General features: G+C 38.2%; 1 protein-coding gene across 1 annotated transcript in view; it reads left to right on the top strand.

Moving 5' to 3' along the window:
* LOC140945160 (uncharacterized) overlaps nucleotides 1-25312 on the top strand; it is a 388260-nt gene that overhangs the window by 110711 nt on the left and 252237 nt on the right. The gene's annotated exons all lie outside the window — the stretch shown is intronic.

Below are 25312 nucleotides of genomic sequence, written 5' to 3'. Positions count from 1 at the left end.
TCTTGCGACCTCTTTGTTAGTTTTTCAAGGGCGGTGAATTATATTTTTTTTTCGCATACTTATTGTTCATTGCACAGTAGTATTAGTGTACAAGACAAAAAATAATGATAATTTTATTAAATTTTAAATTTACCCGGACTTAAGTTTTCACAATCAGTCCAACTGTAATGCTCAATATTGGAGATAGCTCAATAAGGTGTTTAGAGAACAATACTGATGCACGCCAACAATTCCAAACAGATCACAGAGTGAAAACAGATCATGACTGGCCTTGAAACTGGGCAGCAAAAAGTAAATGCCATAGCAGATGATGAATGACACAACTTGATATTAAACTGAAGTAGAGAACCGATAATATTAGTCTAAAAATGATGTCAGTGCTATCATCTGAGTTGTGATGCCATTTTCTTACCAAGTCACGAAATGTTAGTACAGGCGGAGCCGCGGAGGTGGAACTATATTCAATACAGGTATTTGTTCGCGGAAGAAAAATTGAACAAAACAGAAAACGAATGTGAGAAAAAATAATTTGTTCCTTCGCTATTGCTTGCAGCAAATGGATGCCACGGGATAATGGCTAACATCCGCTGCATAATCTCTCTGAAGGTCCAGTATAATGTCTGACATCTTGTTTTGTCTCTTTGGTAGTACCCAGACCCTTGCATCACAGCTATATCGCTCGACCCCGCTCGTTTCAACGAACCTATCTTCGTTACGCCCTGGTACAAACTGTGAACCGCAAACCTGACGGCAAGGCCCTATCACGTACTTCTTAACGTTTGCGGTATGAACTCTTCCAAAATTTGTTATTCTTGGTATTGATTCGATATTTATTGAAGTGTTTTTCTTTTTGCAAGAAAAAGTCTTGTTACTTTTGCGATTTTTGCGAAATTTGTAGACGTTTAGAGGGCCTCCTTTGCCATTGTCCTTTATAGGTCTGAACTTTTGGTTAATTTATTCCTGTTATTCTTGCAATATTTGCCAGCGTGTTTTGTTGTTGTCGTTGTTGCTGAATAAAAAATTCTTTTTTTTTTTTTTTAATTATTTATTTGCGTCACTTTATAATTACATTACTTACATATAAAGCATATAGATACATGATTACATTGCTACTATACAGTAATTACTTAACAGTCCAGATATATAATACAGAGTAGCGAAAGTTACTTAAGTACGCGCACACCCACACACGCACACACACGCACCACGCACGATTACTGATTATCCGCCTAGAAACGTCCTGAAAGGGCCCCTAGAGAGTTAGCGCGATTGCTGTTCTCCGTACATCTCAACAAAGGAAAAAAGACTAAAGATCATTTTCCTGGATAAACGCTCCCCATTTTGCATTGAAATTTCTTAAAGTCCCAGTTTTAATGGCATAACGTCTTTCATAATCAAGACAATTTAGAACGGTTCGAAAAAAGAGTTCCCATGAAGGGTTAAAGCCTTTTTGAGTGGAGAAATAGATGTGATACCTCGCGATTAAAAGTGCATGATGGAAAAGTAGGTTTGTAGTATCGTTCACGAGGCCTATGCAAGTCAAAAAGGAGAATTCTTCGTTAAGAAAGCAAGAGCTTTTTTTCATCCAGTTACTGATTTCATTCCAAAAGGATTTAACGAAAGGGCATTCCCAAAAGATGTGCAAAAGAGTTTCCGAGCTTTCTTTACAGAAACTGCATTGATCATTAGATTTGATTCCAATTTTAAAAAGGAAATAGTTAAAAAATTCTTGTTATATTTGCGATTTTTGCGAAATTTGCAGACTTCCAGAGGACCTTCTTTACCTTTCCTTTTTATAAGTCTGAATTATTGCTAGATTTGTTATTCTTCCTATTCTTGAGATATTTGTTAGCGTTTGGTGAAGTTGTTGTTGTTATTGCACCAAAAAAATATTATATATCCATGTTAGTTTTTCGATTTTTGCGAAATTTGCCGACTATACCTTTTTCTTTTCAAGTCTACTCTTTTGTTACTTTGTTATTCTTGCAATTCTTGCGATAGTTTTCTGGGTGTCTTTTTGTTGCAATGAAATTTCTTGTTACTTTTGCGATTTTTGCAGAATTTTGAGATTTCCGCAAGCAATTTCTATTAAACATATTTTTCCTAAAATTGCGACAAAAAATTTGTGAGCAAAGTTTTCTACAGTTTGCAATCCTTGTTGAATTTGTTATTTTTGCTATATTTGCTAATTTTTCTATACATTTCTGACAGTTCGTTTAATTTTTCTTTCGCCAAATTTGCGAAAACAATTTGCTACCAAATTTTTGCGACAGTGTTGAATCCTGGACATAAGAGGAGAGCCACAAGGTAGCTATTACGCAACTCTTTCAACCATTTCAATGAAACAAATAGTACAATAGTTGGGGAAATGTGGCATCAATAGAAAGTTTTGCTGAAACTGGTTTATCAGACAGCTTGGCTTATCCGGAAAGCGAGGATCCTCATCTTCGTTGCCCAACCCTTGGGCTTAAGAAAATGCTGGCGTTAGTTTATTAATCAACTTTGCAGCGCAATAATTCATTGAGTTGGTGCAACAACTTGCAATGTGAGGTCGACTTGGTGAGTTTGTGGCTGCTTTTGCCGGAACTCGAATTTCTAGATTTCTATTTGCCCTTATACGTCCTTAAATTTTCAGTCTGAAGGATTTATATAGCCCTATTAGCCATCTTGTATAGACTGTAGTAAAGTACTGTAAATTTATTTCTGTATCGGGTCGCTGTTTATATAACCGAGACACATCAATCATAGGGTTAATAACCTATATTTGTCAACCCTCGGACATGCACGCAAATTCATACCCCCGCCGTAGTACATTCAAGGGAGGTGGGGTGGTTGATGGAACCCCTCTCTAGAGTTTTTGATATGTTGCAGTATTTCGAAACGATTTTGTCTTAAGTGGACAGCCTTTGATCTCCTTAACAAGATGAGGTATATTTTGTCAGTGGCGGCGCTACTGGAGACCTGTGATGTCACCAATAACGGCGCCATCTTGGCCACCACGTCCGATTTTACAAATGAATTAAAAATCAAGTTATAACCGCGAGAAATTGTATTTTTTTTGTGCCTGATATATAAAATAACAGATAAATAAGAATTTTGCATCATTTTATCCACAACCTTTACATTTATTGTTGAGAGAAGTTGAGAGAACATGCATTTGAATCAAAAATGGTTTGAGCATCTGCTATTTATGAAGTTATATCTCGTATCCATAGTAACTGACCATCTCTAAACTTGCCTAAAAATGCGTGCGAGGGATAAACGAACAGCTTTTTAAAACGTCAATTACTTTGATTGTCTGCTATTATAAACTGGTGCCATTTTTAATTTTAGTTTTTTTTCGCGCAAAATGGCCTCTTAAAGTCACGTGACTCAATTTACATATTATTTTACACGGAATCGTATAAACTTTTGAGAGTCATTATTTTACTCAAGTTTTGTCGCTATAGGCCTTAATCCTCAACATATAGGCCACCCTTCAACGTTTTGAGGGAAATTGAAAAGAGACCCACGTCTTAATTTCCTTGAGTAATTTGGGATCTTCCTAAAAATGCATTGAAATATATCCTACACGTTGAACATTACCTTTGAGTTAAAATTGTTTTACGTATTTGCCTCAATCGTTCAAGTATAAAACATCCTCATTGATCGTCAGATCTAGAAGCTTCTTATTAACCAAAAATTGGTAAATACAGCAGATCAATATAAAGTAGCTGAAAACTGAAGTACGTAAAGTATAAAACTTTTTACCATTGTGAAAGATAAAAATGTTTTTTACTTACAGTATTTGGTTGCCTTTTGATTATCTTACTTTGATCATGAACAGCCATATCGACACCACTGCGCCGTATGGGAACATATTTATCTGTTAGGGGCAACAGTTAAAGTACCTTTTTTGCTTCTCTCTACCCCTTTCCCCCAGAAATGCTTGATACCCAATTTAGCGAGTTGTAGATATGCTAGAGGAAGAGTTGGATTTAAGTCTTTAAGTGGCCGATGGGTTTTATGTTAAAGTTGGTCGCGGAAATTGCGAGTTGACTTTGTAAGGCTAAATAACACTCTGTACTGTAGTCAGTATTTTTTGTCTAGTTTTATGCCAAGGCAAGTCACTGCTCATCAGTGTGAGTAGATAGGTTTAAGCGAAGTCAGAACACGAATGGGAGTTGCAGGTTGTGAGGTCATCTTTAAAAGCCTTCACTTTTTTTTCTCAAGACGTGCAAAGATATGTGTTTAATGAAGTCTTATAAATTAAACAGATATTCTTTAATACCATTGAGTGATTGCTAGTACCTGGCATAACAATGCAATTATCCTTCAGTAATGCTTTATCGGGCTTATACAAACTCCTTGCATTCGTACAAACTGTTTTTCCCTGCCTTAAAAGAGAAGAACTTCGCTCACACTTTCGTAGCACTATAGACGTTTGCTAGCAGCATAGCATTTTTTAAAGCAAAAGGAATTTATCATATCCCAAGGCTATTAAAAAGGAATGATGTGCACTTCATTCAACGATGTTAATGTTACTAAAAATAGAACTGTAGTTGAACAGGCCAAAACGTTTTTACTCGGTTCTTTCATCTACTGTAGAATCCTGAACAACGACTCAGCGATAACTGAAGCAGCTGCGCCAAAAAATACCAAGAAAGAGACAAAATTTGGCTTGTCTTTGTTCACTGGTCGGTAGAAAAAAATTTTCTCGCTGAATTTGCAACAAAATCTAAGAAAAAATGATCCCCGAACTACTGTCAGTTGAAGATCGTTGAAACGTACGTAAACAAACTCCAACAAAGTGACCTCTTTCATTTACAAAAGTTCCTTTTTGATTTTTATTATATAGATACTGATGAAATACCAGGATTTTTCCTTTTACTAAAAAATCATATCTTCATCGCTCGCAGTGAAGATACTATCTTTATCTTTCACGTGTGAGGATATTGGTGTCGCCATGGCTACTAACATGATTAGTCAATTACAAGATAGCTTGCCGTTTTTAAAACTGAACTCCTCCGGACCCTGTGGAACAGGCTAAACATTTTTATTTTTTCATTGGTTTATTGATTAAGCCTTAGTTCACACACCAGATAGCTTTTCCTATCGACACTCTCTTCTCCGCAGATGCATCCGCAGATGAGCTTCAAGTTGTGTTTTATGTAGGAATTTCATCAGTATCTATAAAATAAACAGAACATTACATGGCCGCGCGGGGATACGAATTTTATCTTCTCGTGCTGAAAGTATCTCTCACGAGTGAGCGAAGCGAACGAGTGAGAGGTACTTTCAGGACTCGAAGATAAAATTCGTATCCCCGCGCGGCAATGTAATATCCTCTATTTGTCCAACTGATTTGGTAAATACTAAAACAACTATCCCCCTCAGGGTCGGTTCATAGCGCTAGATATATACCTCAACGCTTCACGTCTCTGTATGTATATCCAGCACCATTGACCTCCCCCTTCGGGGGATAGTTGTATATTATTAATAAATCGGAGATTACTTCCTTTTTTATATGGATATATTCGAAAATTGACAAGCCAAGACAGACCTAACTACGGCGTTACTTCCAACGTCAGTGTTTATTGAGTGAATGATTACCATATATCCTCAATAAAATGTTTCTAGTGAGTTTTTAGCTGCCTTTGTGGGAACTCGAATTTCTAGATTTCTATTTGCCCTTACATGTCCTTATATGAGAGTCTCAAGGATTTAGACAGTCCAGTTTGTTATCTTATAGCGGAGCCGAGCCCCATAGCTAAAAAAATATGGTAATCTATCCCTGCGAGAAAATTTGATTATGACGTCAGCGTCCACCAGCACGTGCGTACAGACGCTGGGAGAAGGGGAAGGGAGTCAGGAGTCAGCCCTACCGCGAAGGAGTATGTTATAGCTGAGGTGAAATTTTGAATACAAGCACCCCGCTCGTTTTGTAAAGAAAATAGCTAAAAAACATTCCTTCTTTTCACTAAATTTTAATATCGAAACTAACTTGGATAGCAGGGAAAAAGCTAGAGACAGAAATAAATGACAACGGAGACAAATTTCGTTGGAAGAAAAACATGAAAATTAAATAATGGCGGTAAGAAAGTTTGAAATGCTACGGGCTACCAGTTAAAATGAGCTATGATCGCTGCGATCGCTGAGCTTTTGTTTTTCTCCGCGATCGTAGCGATCATATGGAAACCAGGCTTAAGTCTATATATATTATAGGAAAATTCATTACCTGACGAGGGAATTCAGCGTTATAAAATTGCACGCGAAAACCGATATCGCACGAATCGCGCAGCGATTCAATAAGTGCGATATCGGTTTTCAAGTGCAATTTAACGCGGAATTCACGAGTCAGGTAATGGATTTTCCTTGAATCGCATAATTGGATAAAAATAAGAAGAAAAGAAATCAGCAATAATATTGTTTGTTTGTATCCTTCGCGCGCGCTCGAGAAAGCCATTTCAAAGTCAACTGTCAGAACTGTCATTGCGTTAGCGAATAGGAAGTAAGGTCAGTGGTACACGTTTCAACTTTCGACAACTTTATTTGTATCTTGTACTTGTTTTTGCTTTTGTTTTCAAACTTTTTACATGTAAACAAGCTTTTATGCACACTAATCTTAAGGACAAATAGTGGTATTTCACTGAATTTACAAGCCGTTTATCTATAATATCTTTTTTCAAATTTCCAAATCATTTACTTGAGAAGGAAAATAATTTAGTAAGGGTTATCGGCCTGAAGCGAAGGCAATAAATCACATAACCACGAGCTGAAGGCCGATAAACGGCTTATTTTTACAATGGCGATTCCTCAAGAGATGCAAAAATACATTGACGAAAAATGCCACTATTGTTCATCTTTCTTTTGTTTTTTAACACACCCTGCTGGCACTGTCGGCATTTACAAGTTTCTCGGCTTCTTTGCCCCCGCAGAGATTTCGCCCAGAAGGCGAAATCCCGAGGAGGCAATCTAGTAACTCGCGCGTATATTAAGGAAAGTACTTACAGTTGAAATATACACTCATACAGTCAATATAGGAAGAATCTCGATTTGCTTGAACAGGGGCCGCGAGGAATCGGTAGGTAATGATGACGTTTCTATTGTTTGCGCCCGCAAGTACGAAATGGTTAGGATGACGTAAAGACAGAAAATCCCGAAGGGACCGCTCAGGTAGATTTTGTGACATCTATTGTGCAGTCATACTTCGATACTCTTTTGCGTTACGCAGTGACATTCTGTGGAGCAGTTGTTTTGAAAGTTATGGACCAAAAGACACTCGTTAAGCGCAGATGAGGTTATAAGGTGCGTTTAACTGTGTATATGTAAACACTAGGAGAGTTTGCCAGGCACGAGTTCAAAACTCTGAATTATATTGGAAACCTTGCCAGACACTCCTTCTCTCTCTTTGACCGGAATAAGACTCAGCCCCAAACAAGCAAGACGAGTGAACAACGGCCAGCTTATCACTAGCAGAACGATGGACGATTACGGAAATTCGCCGACAAGGAAATTCTGTGCTGATTTATTCCCTGCTCACAGATGTCCTTCCGTTATAAAGTTTCAAATAGGACTAGAATGCGCGAGCATGAATCGATCAAACGTCCTTTTAATTTCTATGGCTTGCTTTCCGGCAAATGAAATGAACTGAGTGTAAAAAGTGAAAGAGAAATAGCGAAAAATTCAATTTTAAACTTCAACTAATTAAATCTTTTCTTATGGTTTAGAATAAACTATTCTCGAAACTGAGAATGTTTTGATCAAAGCTGTGTAAATCGAACTGAAATTGTGCATTGAACCTTGCGTTTCCTGTATTTATCTCACCTATTCAGGGGCACCTAACGAGGATATAGTGCAAAACCAGTTAACATAGCATTGTTGAACGTATTTTAGTATTTAAACGGTAGATATAGGCATATTTTTATCCCCTAAAAACTTTTCATCTGTTCGGATTTCCTAGCTGAAAGTCTAGTGATCCGAAAATTATAGGGATCAAAACTTACCTTTTCGAAAATTTCAGCCAGGAAAAGGCTCCCGAAAATTCTAGGTGGCCTTTTTTAGGGTAAAAATCCGTTAAAAATGGGTAATTATACCATTTTTTAGATGTTCGAGAATCCTAGGAGAGGCAGGCAAGCAAGAAATTTTACAACAAATGTTCCGAAAATTCTAGATCTCAAATCGTCTTCAGAACAGATATTTTCCGAAAATTGCCGTTGTGTGCCCCTGTCTATTGTATGGAATATGTGTGAAAATCTTCATTATGAATCGGTATATTTCAAAGAGCTACACAACGAGGACTCAACGAGCAAGAATACTATTGACCGACAATATACAGAATGGGGGCAGCTGTAGGGTCAACTATTACTAGTAATAATGTTAGTTTTTCAAAGTCGCATTTGGAATTAGTTGTACGAAGTGAGCCAAGCAGTGTCGAGCGATTCAGAGTCAGAAGTAGAGCCGTTTATTATTCAAACTAAAGCAGCTTTAGTGGCGGTACTGCAATTGAGCTTTCGGAAAACAATTTTGAATCTTCATTTGCGGGTCCAGACAAGGAGCAAGCAGTTGACTATTTCAATTTTCGCACCAAGGATCTTTCGACCGACCTGCTTGTTTACAGATAAAGAAGATTCCGGGCGAGGGATCACTACTGGAACTGACAAGGAAATTCAGTCGAGGAATGAAGCAAGAATACCACAAAACACAAAGAGGTCAACTAACATGTCTTCATGGAGTACACGAGTTCGGGATGACTGGTTAAAGAACGGAACACCTTACCATGACAGCGACACTTTCGTGGATCCGTAGAATTTTTAAGACACTGTTCAATTTCGGAAATCGATGAACCACCAAGAAAATCCGTGAATGTGGCGCAAAAGAAACGCAGCTCAGTTTGATTTTTGCAATTGCAGCGTCGTGTTTAATATTTCCAATAAGCATTTGTAAATTTGTTCTTTATGAAAAGTTAATTAAAATGCGAGGGGATTATGTATTAATATGCAAGGGGGATAAGTGACTTATCCCCCTTGCATATTAATACATAATCCCCTCGCATTTTAATTAGCTGTTCATTAGCCCCGCTTTTGCCTTCAAACAATCAAAGCCGCACCCTACTTTTCAGACAGTTGATTCAGGGGTTATATAATATATTCCAACCGAAAAGAACAAAGGAATCCGAGCTTATGTAAAAATAGTTCTTCTTCTGTATACCGTATTTATTCGATTAACCGCCCTGGGCGCTTATTAAATTTTTGGACGTTGAGAGTGGGCGCTTATTCGAGGGTCTCAATGGGGTAGTGGCTTTTACGGTTATCGGCTAAAATTTTGGCTCTTTTACGGCTATCGGTTAATTTTTTTCAGTTACGGTTAACAAAAAAATTAAAAATTAATTAATTTTGTTTCAAAGAGTTAAATATTAATTAACCTCAATTTTTTGTGTCTTTAAAGCAAAATAAAGGTCTTCGGATCATCTCGGGATGAAATAAACTATTCTTTTGAAAAATTTTAACATTTGATAGATCATACTTTTTTAAAAGTATTCCACTTCTGATATTATTTTACACATAGAAATGTCAATAGTCAATTTAAAAATAATCTTTGTGAAAAAGAAAAAGCAGACACGCGAACGCCCAACTCAAGCCGGGACGCGACATTCTTTATAACAGAAATGGCCGTTTTTACACTTGAGACGGATTATTCGTGTGAGACGAGTTATCCGTTTAATGATTCGCGTCAGATAGGTAATACGCCTTAATTTGAAAATAAAATAGTTTCAACTTTGAATGAACAATCCGCCTGATTTTATCCATCAATTTTAACGGACTGTTTGAAGCTGGATTATCCATTTCAGAGAGCCTGTGTACAGCCGCCCCTTCCCCTCATGAAAAATCGGAGAAGGGGTGTCTGTGGGGCAGGGGGCGACTGTACACAGGCCAGTCAATCCGTTTCTAGCTCTAGTGTGAAAACGGCCAAAGACAAAATTCTCGTGTCCGGTGTTTTTAATGATAGCGAAGGATTGTACGGAACGACTTTCTGCCGTTGCCTTGTCCGTAAGGCCTCATTATTCCGCGCGGCTTTTGCGTTTCGGGTCACGTGGTCTGGGCGAGTTCCCACCGAAATGCCTTGATGACCGAGATTGCGTGGTAAGACGCTGTACAGGGACGAGGCATGGCAATGTCTACAGTAGCATCAGAGAGAAAAAAGGGAATTGTTGTTTATCAGCAACGTGTTTTTCCGACAGTGACATCTCTGCGTGTTGTTTCACTATTGTTTCGAGGGCACGACCTCCAAAAAATCGCAAATATTAATCCTCAGTAGGTTCCTGTCCCCAGCAAGACGCCACACTTTCACTATGGAAAAAATTAGTTCTCCGAGAGAGCGGCGGAAATGGAGCCTACGTCTAGGTCAACACCTAAAGGGCGCTTGGCCTAAGGTGCGTACGAATCACAGTAGCCAGGAAATAAAAAAAACGCAACCATAAGTGAGTTTAGCACCTTCCTTAAATTAGCAAATCTGGCGAACAATTCCTTTTACGGTTAACTCTTTTTTACCCTATTTACGACTAACGGTTAAAATTTTTCACTTTTTACGGCTATCGACTAAATTTTTGGCCGTTTTACGCCTATCGCTTAACCCCATTGAGACCCTCCACTTATTCGAAGTGGGCGCTTATTCGAGGCTGGGCGCTTATTAAATTTTCACCATTTTTAGCAAGTGAAGTATGTTTATTTTGCAACAAAACAATAAATGCTAATAACAAAACGCGAAGAAGTAACAAAGCAAGGTTTCTGTAAAATACTTTAAGAAAACTCCGTCCTCGGGAAAGTCTCTTATTAGAATTTATTCACTCAAGTGGGTGCAGTAGGGGGGGAGTGCTTATTTGAGTTTGATTGGGAGGAGGAGGGGGTGGGCGCTTATTCGAGGCTGGGCGCTTATTAACTTTTTCGGCCTTTAGGATGGGCGCTAATTCGAGGTTGGGCGCTTATTCGAATAAATACGGTATGTGACCATCGACCCCCGGCACTTCCTCCGTTGTCGCTTCTCCGTCTTGCTTGGTTGAACTTTTGCTTGCCATTTTCTCGGCCGTTTTGACAGGATTTTCTTGCTCTCTCGTTGTCGTGAGCGAAAGAGGTTTTTTATGCCTCTCCAAGAATTTATAGTTCAGTTCAAAACAAGGAAGAGGCTCCGGCTCACTTTGAAAAACGCTTTTGTTTGTTTTTGGTTCTTGAAAAGGTGACAATGGTTTTGAAAACATTTTAAAATAACATTGTATAAAAACATTTTTGCAGTTCTTGTGTTAGAATTTGACGATAGTTGTTACGTAGATGTGAAACGTTATCACTTAGCCTCTCCTTTTCAACTCGCAATTCCACGCTAAATATCTCACTTCGTTAACCAATCAGAATGCGAGATTTTATTCAATTATGCGATTCTAGACTATATGCGGCAGCTTTAAAGGCGGAACTTGCTTAAGTAGGATTACTTACTTATTATCTAAGTTTCGTAGACCTGTAAAAAATAACAGAAACTTGTCGTTACCAAAAATTTAAAGGAATTAAAAATTACGACCGAAAAGTTCGTCTTGACAGCAAAACAGTCCGTATTTTTGCGTAGAACTGAAAACGGAGAGCGAGACTGGGAAGAGACGCTAAAAATACCGACTATCTGTTTTGCATGATTCGTTCGAATTACCTACTTCTCCCAGCCACGGGCAATTCCCATTGGCTAAATTTTGACGCAAGCTCTTAGCAAACTGTCAAGTTTATTTGCAACAAGTCATTTGTGATGTTCCCTTCCATGATAAATTAATTGTCCGTTGGCGTTTTCAGTTGCGAAAGAATCACAGCACAGTTTCTACGTTTGTTCCGCGCGGCGAGAAAACTCTTGTGGAGAAAGATTCCCGTCGTCGAGGACAACGCAAAGTTCGTTTATCAGAAAGTCAGCCAACTTTGGTAACGTTGTTTCACCTTTTTCCAGTAGGGGCAAAAAAAAAAAAAATTCAGAGCTTATCCATCCATTCTTAAAATCAGGGGCAACCAACGTCAATTGTCGGAAAATATCTGTTCGGAAGATGACACTGAGACGATTTGAGATCTAGAATTTTCGGAACATTTGTTGTAAAATTTCTTGCTTTCCTGCCTCTCCTAGGATTTTCGAACATGTGAAACATGGTATAATTGCCCATTTATAACGGATTTTTATCCTAAAAAGGTCACCTAGAATTTTCGGGAGCCTTTTTTTTTGGCTGAAATTTTCGAAAGGGTAAGTTTTAATCCCTATAATTTTCGGATCACTAGACTTTCAGCTAGGAAATCCGAACAGATGAAAAAGTTTTAGGGGATAAAAATATGCCTATATCTACCGTTTAAATACTAAAATACGTTTAACAATGCTCTGTTTAAGTGGTTTTGAACTATATTCTCGTTGGGTGCCCCCGTTAAAATTGCCGAACTGCGTTTTGAAACAGCAGCCGCACGTTCTACAATTACCTGAAGCTCTCAGCTCGGTTTTCTCCCTCTTCGAGGAGCAGGAACAGGCTTTTGTCCGCGTACTGCCACTTCCACTCATTTTTGATCTTCCAGAAGATTCGAAGCCAAGTGCAAACAAAAGTAACACGCGCTATTCTCTGGCGAAATCAATCACCGGGCGTATCAAATTTACAAAGAGAACGGAGTCGTGAATAGATTTTTGACAGCTCTACGACATTTTTTAGCCCCCTGGTCACAACGAACTCATTGTATGGAAAACGGACAGTCGGTTTTTTTTCTCTCGCCTCACATGCCCGTAGGGCGTGTGAGGCTCGCGCGCTTCGCGTGCGTGAATCTCTTACGCTGCTCTTAGTCTCCTTTAAACCAATTTGGAAAAAAACACCAACTTTTTTGCAGTCTAGTTCGTCCTGTGTAGAATGACCATGACACATCAATCATAGCGTTAATAACCCATATTGTTAAAAGAAAATGCATTTGTCTTTTTGCGACCAGGTGGCGGAATTTGTCAATTTATGCCCATTAGGATAAGACCGGAAAACTGAAGCATTAATTAGAAATAGATCGATGGCGTTTTGAAATAGCCAGCTATCGTCAGTGATAAATAGGAGATCAGCATACCTGCTGTTTTTGGTCAAACATTTTTATCAGTCAGCGCGAAAAGCTGGCACCTCAGCTAGGTGACAAACAACTGTCTTTTTCCTGCGTTAAACTTTACCCTTGTGTTTTAATTGCTGGGCGTATAATTTTGATCTTCACAGGAAAACAACTCAGATAATTGAAGAAGCGAACAGCAGAAGGCTTTTAGTCACCAAAAGTTAGGAGGCCTCCAACTGTTCAAAAAAGCTGGAAAATTTGAGGTGAGAAAAGTAGACTGAAAACTTAATAACAAGAATGATCGATATAAAGGTGAGAGGTGATTTTTCCTACCTCATTTCTTAGTTCTTCTTGTCTATTCTGGCGCCACTTTAATTTGCTGTATGTAAAATATTCATGTGTTATATATGTTGTAGTTAATCTTTTATCTCAGGTATTTTCTATTTTAGTTTCCTTTTTTTTTTCAACTTCATTTAGCATACATTACCATACTCAGAGACAAAAGAAAAACAAAAATTACCTGAGATAAAAAAAAAATAAAATAAAATAAAATAACTACAACATATACATGTCATATATATATTGAATGTCAAGATTAATGCCACGTCTGGTTACTTCTCATCCACGGCTCTTGACTGACCTTCCTTCCTTCCTTCCTTCCTTCCTTCCCTAGATTCAGCGATTAAAAAACCTACCGGGATCCAATAATTGTTTTATAATTATTATTTTTTTAAAATAATTCCAAGGTTTAATAACTTAGCTTACCTTCAACTGCATATCCCTCATCAATTTCCTGAAGATATTCTACAAATAGTAGACGTCGTCGGAAAAGAAACATTTTTAAACATTTTTAAATATATTTTTTTTCATCATATTTCTTAATTTCGCTTTCAGTAAAAGGATGTTACACCAATGTTTCAGGTCAACGCATCAATTAGCAGTCGTCTTATACACGAGCCAGTAGCTTTTCCTTCATAGCAGACTTCCGTTTACAGTTAGCATGTCCATCGCTTACCTCATAGAAGCACTTCGATGTATCAATGTTATGACCTCGCCATTCAGAATTTCAGAATGATTTCAGCTACAGTGATTGCATTGCGTTTACAATTCTTGGCCAAGAAAAATGACACTTTTCTCCATCAGCGGCAGGGGCGATAAAAAAAAAGAGCGAAAAATATCCGGTGTTGCTTGGACACCACTCGATACAAAAGAACACCGAATAATCATGGCAACAAGATACAAGTTTAGGGGACTTTCCCTTCGCCTTATGGGAGACATGTTTTGTAAAATTGAACACATACTCGGAGCCATGACGTGCCTAATTTGTGACTTGTATTTTTGTTAACCTTTATGGCCAGGTTCTCTATTTTCTCGCCCGGCATAGACCGATCCATTCTTTCTTTATTTACTCATTTGTTTATTTATCTATCTTATAATTATTTTCTTCCCAAAGTGACGATATATTTTAAGTAATAAGGAATTCTATTTCTGAAACTTGCACTAGAATCAAACTTAAACAACTGAGCGAACAGCTGCTCGGATCTTTCTCAAAAAAATGCATTTTTTAAACGGAAAATAAGTGTATTAATATATTCAACATTTTAAGTGGTCTTCATGACGTAAAAAGAAAAATGAAAAAAATAACAAAAGAAAACAAAAACAAAAACAGAAAAATAGAGTGGAACTTTTTGAAAGAATTTCCTGTGCATCTTTAAAATGTAAAAAAGTACTTGAAGACTACAACATAATTGGCTTTTCCTTAGTTTTCTTTTTGTTGTTGTTGTTGTTGTTGTTTTGTTTTCGTGTTTGTTTTTGTTTTGTTTTACATGTAAGTCCCGGTATCTTTTTAAATTCCACTTTGTTTGATCAAATAAACAGCAGGGTGATCTGCGATCGGACTATAGAATTCCCTGGGGCACTTCTTTATAATAAGCTATCTGCTCCGTCTCGGGGGGAACTCATCTGTTGAAGTTACTAATTGGATACTACAATTATGTACATAAGCTGCATAGATAATTAACGTTTTAGCCTGAGGAGGGTAATGCATGAATGGGATTAATCATGTATGTTGTGAAATAGATTAAGGGAGTTAATAAATTATGCCTCGTGGCGTCACCGGCAGTTTGGATTAGGCTTTCATAGATTGGACTAGCATAATTTCTGGCACAATTAGTCACTACAAGCATAATTTTCATCTATTTTTCGAAAAAAAAAAGCACTGGTAGCATAAATCGCACTTTTTGTTATAATTTTGCAGTACAAAAATTGTCCTTTATTGAACGTGCAACCAATGTTTTTGGTCCGAGATCTGCATGTATTACAGGCAAATCTAAGTAACGAAATCATTTATTTGTCTGTTTATTGTCACATTCATGGGATCTGGGTCCAACAGGAAGAGACTCGGGACTCTCTCCACAAGACTCAACGTATTAATATTCACATAACAAGCTCGGTTACCTGGGGTAGCGTCCGCGTGTTGGTTGTTTATTGTTTGAGTTTTTATACTTGCCAGACAATGAATTAAGAACTCTTAAAGTTTCTTGGTGTAAACAGGGTAAATGAGTTTGCCATTTACTTGTACATGAAGCATTGATTAAGAAGTGCTTTTTTTAAACAAATTTAAAGTAAAAAGTGAGAAGCATAATTTCTGCATATTGTTTGCTAAAACGAGCGTAACTAAAAAAAACTGGCAGAATTATTGGCATAATTTTAGAAATATACGAGCACTGCAAGTAGTATATCATGCTACTTTTGCGAGCACAGTCTATCAAAGCCTACTTTCCAGGGTACCTCCCTTCCTCCCCCACCCCCCCCCCCCCCGCTTACTCGTGGTTATTAAACTTTGCGTGCATAACTCTTTAAGGTGACTCGACCCAGTTTTTTTGGGGGGGTACCATCCTACTTTGAAGCTCTCTGGTATCCCCACCTTTACTTTTATCGTAAGTCTAACACATAGAATGGATAGCATATAGATCAATCTACAATATAACATAAAATTCTTGGCGATCGGAGTAAATGTCACGTGGTTATAATGCCACGCCCCTTTGAGGTCTGAGTCGAAAATCTGCTGTTGCAGGCATTTTTTCGTGAAAATCTCTCGGCTACACATAGCGCGCATTAGTGCCTTGCGCTGAACAGAGTTTCACCAAAATCGCAAAGACCCAATTCGAGAAATTCAGCGGTTTCCAAATTTAGGTCATAATTTATGCGAAAATGATAAGCAAACTTTACACGGATTATATCTAATAAACTATGAGATTCATCTCTTTATTTTGGGCATCGTTATAACAGAGGGTCCTTGCAAGTCAGCAAAACGCTTTGGGGCCTTGTAAATGCGCGCGATTTCGAGCAAAGCAAACATATAGAAATTATAGTTTTCGCTATTTGTTGACGTTTGTCAGCGTTTAAGACTCTTTCTCACGAAAAAAGCATTTTCTTAAAAATTCGTAGTTTTTTTTCCTTCAAATTTTTTGAGGGCCACAATTGATTAACTAACTACCCGGACTCTGAATTTCATGGTCATTGAAAAACTGTGACATTATCTTCTATAAGCCCAAACTTGAGTAAACATTGAAGATTTTTAGCGTTTTGGCTGAGTTTGTGCTTTGGGAGTTGTCTATTGTTTCTAGTCTGTCATTATACAGCATTCTTGTTCAGCACGCGTGCAATGACCACGCTTGGCTGACTTCCGAATGCTCACCGAGATATTCCCGTCACGAGTTGGTTTAATTATTGGCTTGCATTAAACCTATGAAAAAATGATATCTTTTTAATAGTAAGTAGATTTAGTGTGTAGCACTTCTTGATTTTTTGCAAAGGCTCAAGAAGCACGAGAATTGATTAAAAATTTTGAGTTAAACCTCTATGTATCACGCGATGGCCTATCTCACTGTACCAAAATTATCAAATCTCGGTGAGCATTCGGAAGTCAGCCAAGCGTGGTCATTGCACGCGTGCTGAACAAGAATGCTGTATAATGACAGACTAGAAACAATAGACAACTCCCAAAGCACAAACTCAGCCAAAACGCTAAAAATCTTCAATGTTTACTCAAGTTTGGGCTTATAGAAGATAATGTCACAGTTTTTCAATGACCATGAAATTCAGAGTCCGGGTAGTTAGTTAATCAATTGTGGCCCTCAAAAAATTTGAAGGAAAAAAAACTACGAATTTTTAAGAAAATGCTTTTTTCGTGAGAAAGAGTCTTAAACGCTGACAAACGTCAACAAATAGCGAAAACTATAATTTCTATATGTTTGCTTTGCTCGAAATCGCGCGCATTTACAAGGCCCCAAAGCGTTTTGCTGACTTGCAAGGACCCCTCTGTTATAACGATGCCCAAAATAAAGAGATGAATCTCATAGTTTATTAGATATAATCCGTGTAAAGTTTGCTTATCATTTTCGCATAAATTATGACCTAAATTTGGAAACCGCTGAATTTCTCGAATTGGGTCTTTGCGATTTTGGTGAAACTCTGTTCAGCGCAAGGCACTAATGCGCGCTATGTGTAGCCGAGAGATTTTCACGAAAAAATGCCTGCAACAGCAGATTTTCGACTCAGACCTCAAAGGGGCGTGGCATTATAACCACGTGACATTTACTCCGATCGCCAAGAATTTTATGTTATATTGTAGATTGATCTATATGTTATCCATTCTATTTGTTAGACTTACGATAAAAGTAAAGGTGGGGATACCAGAGAGCTTCAAAGTAGGATGGTACCCCCCCAAAAAAACTGGGTCGAGTCACCTTAACACCCACGAAATAAATTCAGTGACATGCTCTGAACCATGATTATTTTGTTTTCAACAGATTGGAAGATGGCTGGCACGAAAATATTAATCATTATTTTCGTTATCATGTTCCCAGTCGCGATGATAGCAGAGGAAGATGTAAATCATGGAGGTAACAACTAACAACTACGACATCACTAACAAAATCTAATTGCGCACCTGCGGATTGTCGCCATTTTATTTCAGCGTCCTGTCTACTCTGCTTCATGTATAGAAAGCCGCTTAAAATTTTCATTTTTACACTTTACCTAAAACATCATTCCGAGGATTTATTCACCATAATTTTTACATCGTCCATAAAATAATTTGCATTAGAATTGTTTTCAAATTTTTCCTTGGAGTGAGCGGTCATCATAAGAGAAATTGAAGACAATTTACTGATGCAGTTTTTTTCTTTTTTTAGGGGGGGGGGGGGGGGTAAACAAGATGTTTTACGGGCGATGTAAAAATGATGAATATGTTAACAACTTCATTCTTATATTTCTTTTATTTTTATTGTTTAATTTTACACTTCAAAAATGTGCTATCAACATTTGGCAAGATTTCTTTCCTTCAGAGTCCTTTCATGAATTGCTTTGCGCTATTTTTTTTCTCCAATGGATTTGACACACATTTGTTATATACAGTCAACTCTCCCTTAACAAACACCTCTTTAAGACGGACAACTCTCTGGTGGTGGCCCCTGTCATTGTCCAGTCATTTGACTGTAACTATGCTCTCTATAAGACGGAAACCTCTCAAAGATGGACGACCGACTCTTTCAAAACCGTCAACGGACCGTTGAGAAGTGTTTTAGGTAGTGAAAAATACCTCGAAAGGGAAATGTAGGTGCACTACATGACAGTGCAAATTGCAATTAGGGTAAGCAAATTACATACTCAAATACAATACGGGTCTTCTTACAGCGCGTATCTTCTAAACGCCAAATGAAGATAACCTCTTAACCTATAAAACAGCTATGTTTTCGGTCTTTTAGCTGAACTGTTTGAGCCTCAGTATGGGAACTTCAGATAGTGACATCAGAAACAAACCATTATAACGACTTATTTTCATATTATTTAGTACTTACGGCAATTAATGTACATTATAAAATAACTGAGATAGTACGCGTGATCTGATTGGTCAAAAACCTATGGTTTATTATACCGGTAAACCCATAGAAAAGGGCATCCGGACCAAGAGCCATAAACAAAACCGGCTATTGATCTGCAAACAACGATTTTAGAAAGGCTAAAAAAACATAACAAGTTACTTACCCAGTCCTTCTTAATATTAAAATAGTTGGTTTCCATATTTTATTACTGAGCATTACAATTCGCTACTGCCATAGCTTCAGAAGTTATAAAGTACAAAGCTGGAAAGCAGTTTACATTTCACGACGATGCCAAATCGCAGAGAAAGACAACAACTGTGTGAATTTCTGGTGTAGAAAGTCTCTAGGAAAACTTAACCACGTGCCAACCAGCAACAAAACGGATAGTTTTAGCATTCTTGATTTATTTTATTTCAAAATTAAATTCCTTGATCAAAGAAATTGTTTCAAAAAGAGATCTCTGATCAAGATATGGTACAAAATCGGCCGCTGGAGGTTGTAAACAAGCTGCCAACGATTATGAAAGATGTCAGAGTTTCGGGCTAGTTTTTTCCAACATTTGCACAAATTATTCGATGATATCGATGCCATGACCTACCTCGCACCACCTGACTTCACAAATCGACAAATATTAACGCCAATATGTGGCTACGGCAAAGAAACCTTTCTCCACCACTGACATATTTCCATCGGTCGCTGTACGTGCATATAAAGTTACATGCGACAACTTAGCAAATGCAGCCACGTCGTTACCGCAGCATTTCTTGATCATAATAAAGTCCAGGAAACAGATCTTAAACCACTGCGGCTTGTAAAAAGTGAATGAAGTCCTCCATTACAATAGCTGCCAGTTCCCTCTGTAAGCACGAAATTCTTACGGATCGACTCAACAAAATACAGCTGCGTACAGTCTGATGTTCAATCAATTTCTACTTCTGTAGTAAACAAACCATGAACGTATTCTTTCATTGTACGTTCGCATGAATATGTGTTGACTTTTCCTGTAAAACAGCTTTCATAAGTTATCATGTAATGAGTGCAAAAACTCGTGTTTTGAAGTGCTGCTGTTTGTTGTTTGACTGAACTGAGTTTTGAGAAAGTTTAGCGCTATTAAATCGTGAGTCGTGATTGGCTTATGATGACTTTAGAGAGAAGACATGACTTGATCACGGTACTAAAATCATATTTTTTACCTAAAAGACTCCATTTTATTAAAAGTTATTTTATAAAAGCAATAGACCACACTTTCTATGGGTTTACCGGCGTGATAACCCACTTGGGATGTTGGGAGAACACTCGACGAAAAGCTTGTAAATCACTCGCCTTCGGCTCGTGATTTACAAGCTTTTCTCGTGTTCTCCCAACATCCCGCGTGGGTTATCACGCCGGTAAACCCATAGAAAGTGTGGTCTATTGCTTAAGTAGCACGCCGGGCTGGCGTGGGCATCAAATCGGCACACTCGTCCGCCCGCAGTGATAACTCTATTCAGCGGCATTTCGCAAAAAAAATATTGTTTTCTTCTAAGATGGCGGAACTTATCGTGAGAGTTCACGAAACTGTTGCTTCTTACATTGCAAATGCGGAAGATAAAAGTCTAGCGACGGACATTAGCAATGAAGTTTTACAACTTTCAAGAGCCGTCGTCAAACATCACACGTTTCCCGAGCAACAACGCTACAAATACTATTTGGCCCAGCCATCGAGAATGTTAGCTAGAGACGTTTACAGGTGGAATAAAAGTATTTGCAGATTGATGAAACGTTCTCCGTCGCTTCAGCATCCCTGGGAAATAAGACTTAAAGGAAACCTTCCACTGGAGCTGTTTGATACATTGAAGTCGGCTGTTATTGCCTTTGGTTGGGGACAAGTGTCAAAAAGTACTAGTCACGTGGAGGAATTAGTTATAACAGAGGAGGATCATTTTAAGAATCTCATATTGTCTTGGAGCAACAAGTTTCGACGTCAGTTGGAGGACACAGAAGTGCTTGTTAAAGAAGAAAAAGACGGTGGATACAGTCGAGTAGTGGTCAATACATCCAGGCCAGTAAAGATGAAGTACTCTAAGAAACTAGAAATGTTTACTTTGTATCTTAGTTATGGCCACTGGAACAGAGTAGGTGTTCCTCAACACTCATTTTACCGCGGTCGAGAATCTATTTATTACAGATTCACTCCACTGCATAACAAGCAAATAATGAAATAAGCTAACACTACTTTAACAAACAAACAAACAAACGAACAAAAAAAAAAAAAAAAAAATTGTGGAGAAGGAGACAACCAAAAGCACCAATGCGCCATACTAGGGATGTCCCCACTAATTAACATACAAGAAAAATATATACAAATAGAAATATAACTGTTCTAGTTATCCTTAATAAACCTTAACACATTTCTTTTAAAAGTTGCAATACTGTTTGATTCTCTAATATGTTTGGGTAAACCATTCCATTCATCTACAACACGGTTAAAAAAACTATATTTAAAACCATCAGTTCTACTAAAATTTGGAACAAGGTCCTGTGTGTCATTTTTCCTCAAGTTATAACCTGTATTTCTGTCCTTACAAAATATGAGCTTATTTGAAATGTCAATATCATAATGTCCATTAATTACATTAAAAAAAAAATGTAACATCTCTAGTAAAGTTTCGAATCGAATTAGAATCGTGACTTATTACTTCCTAATCATGACTCATTGCTTCATAAGGATTCAGTCTTGGGACTTTTCAGCATGCAGAGGGCCATTTTTGCCTCTTTATAAGGTCTGTAAGGAAAATATGATTCTCTCTATTTTTAACCTGTTTATTTCTAACCTCCTTGATAATGTTCCTTAAAGAGAGCCAAGTTACTTGTGTATACTGTTGTACAGAATTTAACACAGTTCAGACTGCCTACCTCTTTAAGTAATGGAAAGAGGAGGAGAGGGGCTGCTACAGTTATTGGGTTCTTGTTCTTTCATATTTTGAATTATTTAACTTTGTGGATCAAAATAATGGGGAGGAGAAAGGCATAACTATTTTGGTGCAGAAAAAGTTTTCAGTTTGATTTCCCCATTTACCAGCCCTCCCTACAAACAAATAAGGAACACTCTGTAATTGTAAATAAACAAACTAGGTCATGATAACAAACTTTATTGTAACAATCCCCATAAAAAATTAATACTTTTAAGTCAACTCAACGGATTGGTTTCAAAAGTTACAGTTGTAATAGGAATGTTTATAACAGTTGTTAAAAAAGCTACAAAACAATGAAATACACTAGGTTCCAGCACTCTAATAACATTGTATGTTGCATTCAGTAATTAAAAAATCCAACAACTTTTAGATCTGAGTCAATTAGTATTTGTAGCATTGTTGTTTGGGAAACATATGATGTTTGACAGCTGCCCATGAAAGTTCTAACAATTGCCAATTTCAGTCGCTATATTTTTATCTTCTGCATTTGCAATGTCAGAAGCAACAGTTTCATGAAGTCTATGAAGATACACTAAGCATGTTACAGATTTCATCATCAAGTTCTCCTTTCTGTGCAGATCTAGAAATAGCCTCGTGAAGGCTTGAGGAACAGTAAAAACATTTGGCTTCATTTTCATCTAGTTTAAAACCACAATAACAAAACTCAGGGAGATGAGCTTCTTTTGGTATGTACTTATCCTTACACTTGGCATACCGAAAATGAAACAGGTCAATTTTCCTAAGCCAGATAGAGCTGATGTACTCATGGCGCATGACTAAGCTCAACCGAGTTGAGAGTGTTGCATGACGTTCAAATGATGACAGAGTTACATGCTTGGCCTCGCGGCCTTGCATAGTGTTAATGCCAAGGCCAAATCCAAATTCTCGAAACAATGCTGCATTGTGGAATGGAATTGCATATCCCACAGTCCACACTGTAGGGTTAACTGACTTCATAAGTAGGGAACAAGTGTTAAAGAATAATTGGCAGTGAACCTTAAGTTCTTGACAAATTGCTGCATTAGTTTCAACTCTACTGAATTTTGATACTGCATCACGTAATTGTAGGGCAGCAAAAGCAACTGACATAAGTCTAAGTGATTCAGGCCCCAGGTCATTTTCTCTCCTTAGGGAATCAATAAGAAACATAAATTTGTGGCAAAAGCACTTGGTTTCTTTACCTGTAAATCGATATTCAAATTTCTTTTTTCTCCCTTTCTTCAGCCATTTTTTTATCTTCTTATACAGTCTAGATGCACCTACATCATTCTTTATTGAAAGGACAAATTTTTTGAGAGGAGTTTCATCAGGCAGGGTTGATAAGTCAACACCCGTAACAGGGATGTTGCTTCGTGAAATTGCTTCCTCCAATAGTATAGAATGGATATACTGCCAAGCATTGTTTGAATTATGTAGTGGTTCTGCAAAAGCAAAGTCTACCAAATGGGCAATGATAGGTTCACATTCTTGCCTAGATTTCTGATCTTTGATAAACTGTGTAAGTTTGCTTCGCTTGGTTGAGGGGGCTAGACGTGTGGCATTAAGTTCATTTTCTTTGGCTTTCACCCTGGCTGCCACAGTGAGCCTGTCATTGTAATTCCATGGTTGCCATGTAAACTCTTCACCCTCACCAATTGCCCCATTAACAGTGTATTTGTTTCCATCATGAACATTTGCAAAAGAAGAGAAGTAATGTGCAGCATTACTCAACTCACCAGCAAATGTGGCCAACCACTTCATATCAGAGGGAACTAATTTGAACTTAAATTGCACAGGGTACCCTGCCACAGTATACCTCTTACTTTCAACATAAGCACAGGGTGGTCATTAAGAGCCGGGGGCCGGGGATTTTCCCCGGCTACTAAGAGAGTGGCCCCCGGCTACTTTTTTTGGAAAATAGAAGAAAAATAGAACCAAAAGAAATCCCTAGCCGTTTGATTCCCCGCCTACTTGTTGTATTTACCCGGCAACTTGAAATCTTAGTGACAACCCTGTAAGCAATGTCAGAAACTAATTTTTTTGCATAGAGCTTCATGACAACATGAGACTCGGAGCAATTTTCTCCAGCAAGGAGGAAGTTTTCATTGTGGCTCGCAATTCGTTCTCCTACATTAGTAGTGGTTACACACACCTTGGGTTTGGGGTCTTCCAGAGGGTAAATGGCTTGGGTTTGGTTTAGCTCAGGTTTCACTTTACCCTTGGGGATGCGGTTACACAGTAAAAGACACCCCTCAGGGTAAGATATAATTAGATATGAGCTAACTGACCTTGTGAATTGGCGGGAAAAGTTTAGATCAACATGGATGACACGAATCGAGATCTAGTAAGCTTAATTTCAGTGATTCTCCTGCTTATTATTCGACAGTCTTCCATAAACATAACAGTCCAGCAGTTTTTTGCGAGAAGACACCGAAGAAGGCGCTTTCGATTACGCTACCTGCAAGGTTTGTCGGCATTGTATTTAAATTTACGAGCTCCTCGCCAATTTGCTCGCCGGCCTAGAAGAGCTTGGGTATTTCCACGACCACAGAACTGGTTTCAGGAACTTCTAAATAACAATGCACTGGATCACTGGTGGAAAGAAAACTTTAGAGTTTCGCGCGATACCTTTGAATATATATGCCAGCTCGTTGGACCGGCGCTCCAGCGGCAAAACACTAGGATGCGAGATGCCATTCCAGTTCCAAAGCGCGTCGGTGCAAGCCTCTGGCGACTAGCTACTGGAGAGTGCTACCGCTCGTGTGGACTGATGGTTGGGTTGGCAAAACCGACTGTTGTAAAGTGTTGCCATGAATTTGTTCAAGAAATATGCCGACTTCAAGATGAGTTTATCAAATTTCCTTCTACTGCGGCAGAGATACCTAAAAAAATTAAAGGCTTCGACAATAAAAGTAAATTACCTAATGTAGTTGGAGCAATAGATGGAAGCCATGTACCTATTAAGGCCCCGAAAATTAACCATGAAGACTACTTTAACCGGAAACATTTCTACAGTTTTTTAGTACAGGGAATAGTTGATGCCTCTGGCCTCTATTTATCCGTGGCCACTGGTTTTCCTGGAAGTCTACATGATGCTCGGATGCTGCGTTTAACTGACGTTTATTGGGCTGCTGAAGACGAGAATATCCTAATGGAACCTACATTTGACCTAGGCGGAACTGTAGTGCGCCCACTTATCGTGGGAGACACTGCTTATCCAAACAAAACCTGGCTTATCCGACCATTTAAGGATAACGGTGGGCTTACGCGCGACCAGAGGAATTTCGACCGAGAGGTATCCAAGGCGAGAATAGTATCCGAGCATGCATTTGGTATGACCAAAGGAAGGTAGAGGGTATTACTTAAGCGCCTAGACGAAGACAGTGACAGAATACCTGACACTATCATCGCCTGCTGCGTGCTACATAAC

This window comes from Porites lutea, chromosome 8 (genome assembly GCF_958299795.1).
Source record: "Porites lutea chromosome 8, jaPorLute2.1, whole genome shotgun sequence".
NCBI lineage: Eukaryota > Metazoa > Cnidaria > Anthozoa > Scleractinia > Poritidae > Porites > Porites lutea.
Note: the sequence above shows the minus strand (reverse complement) of the source record. Positions and strands in the feature narration are given on the sequence as shown.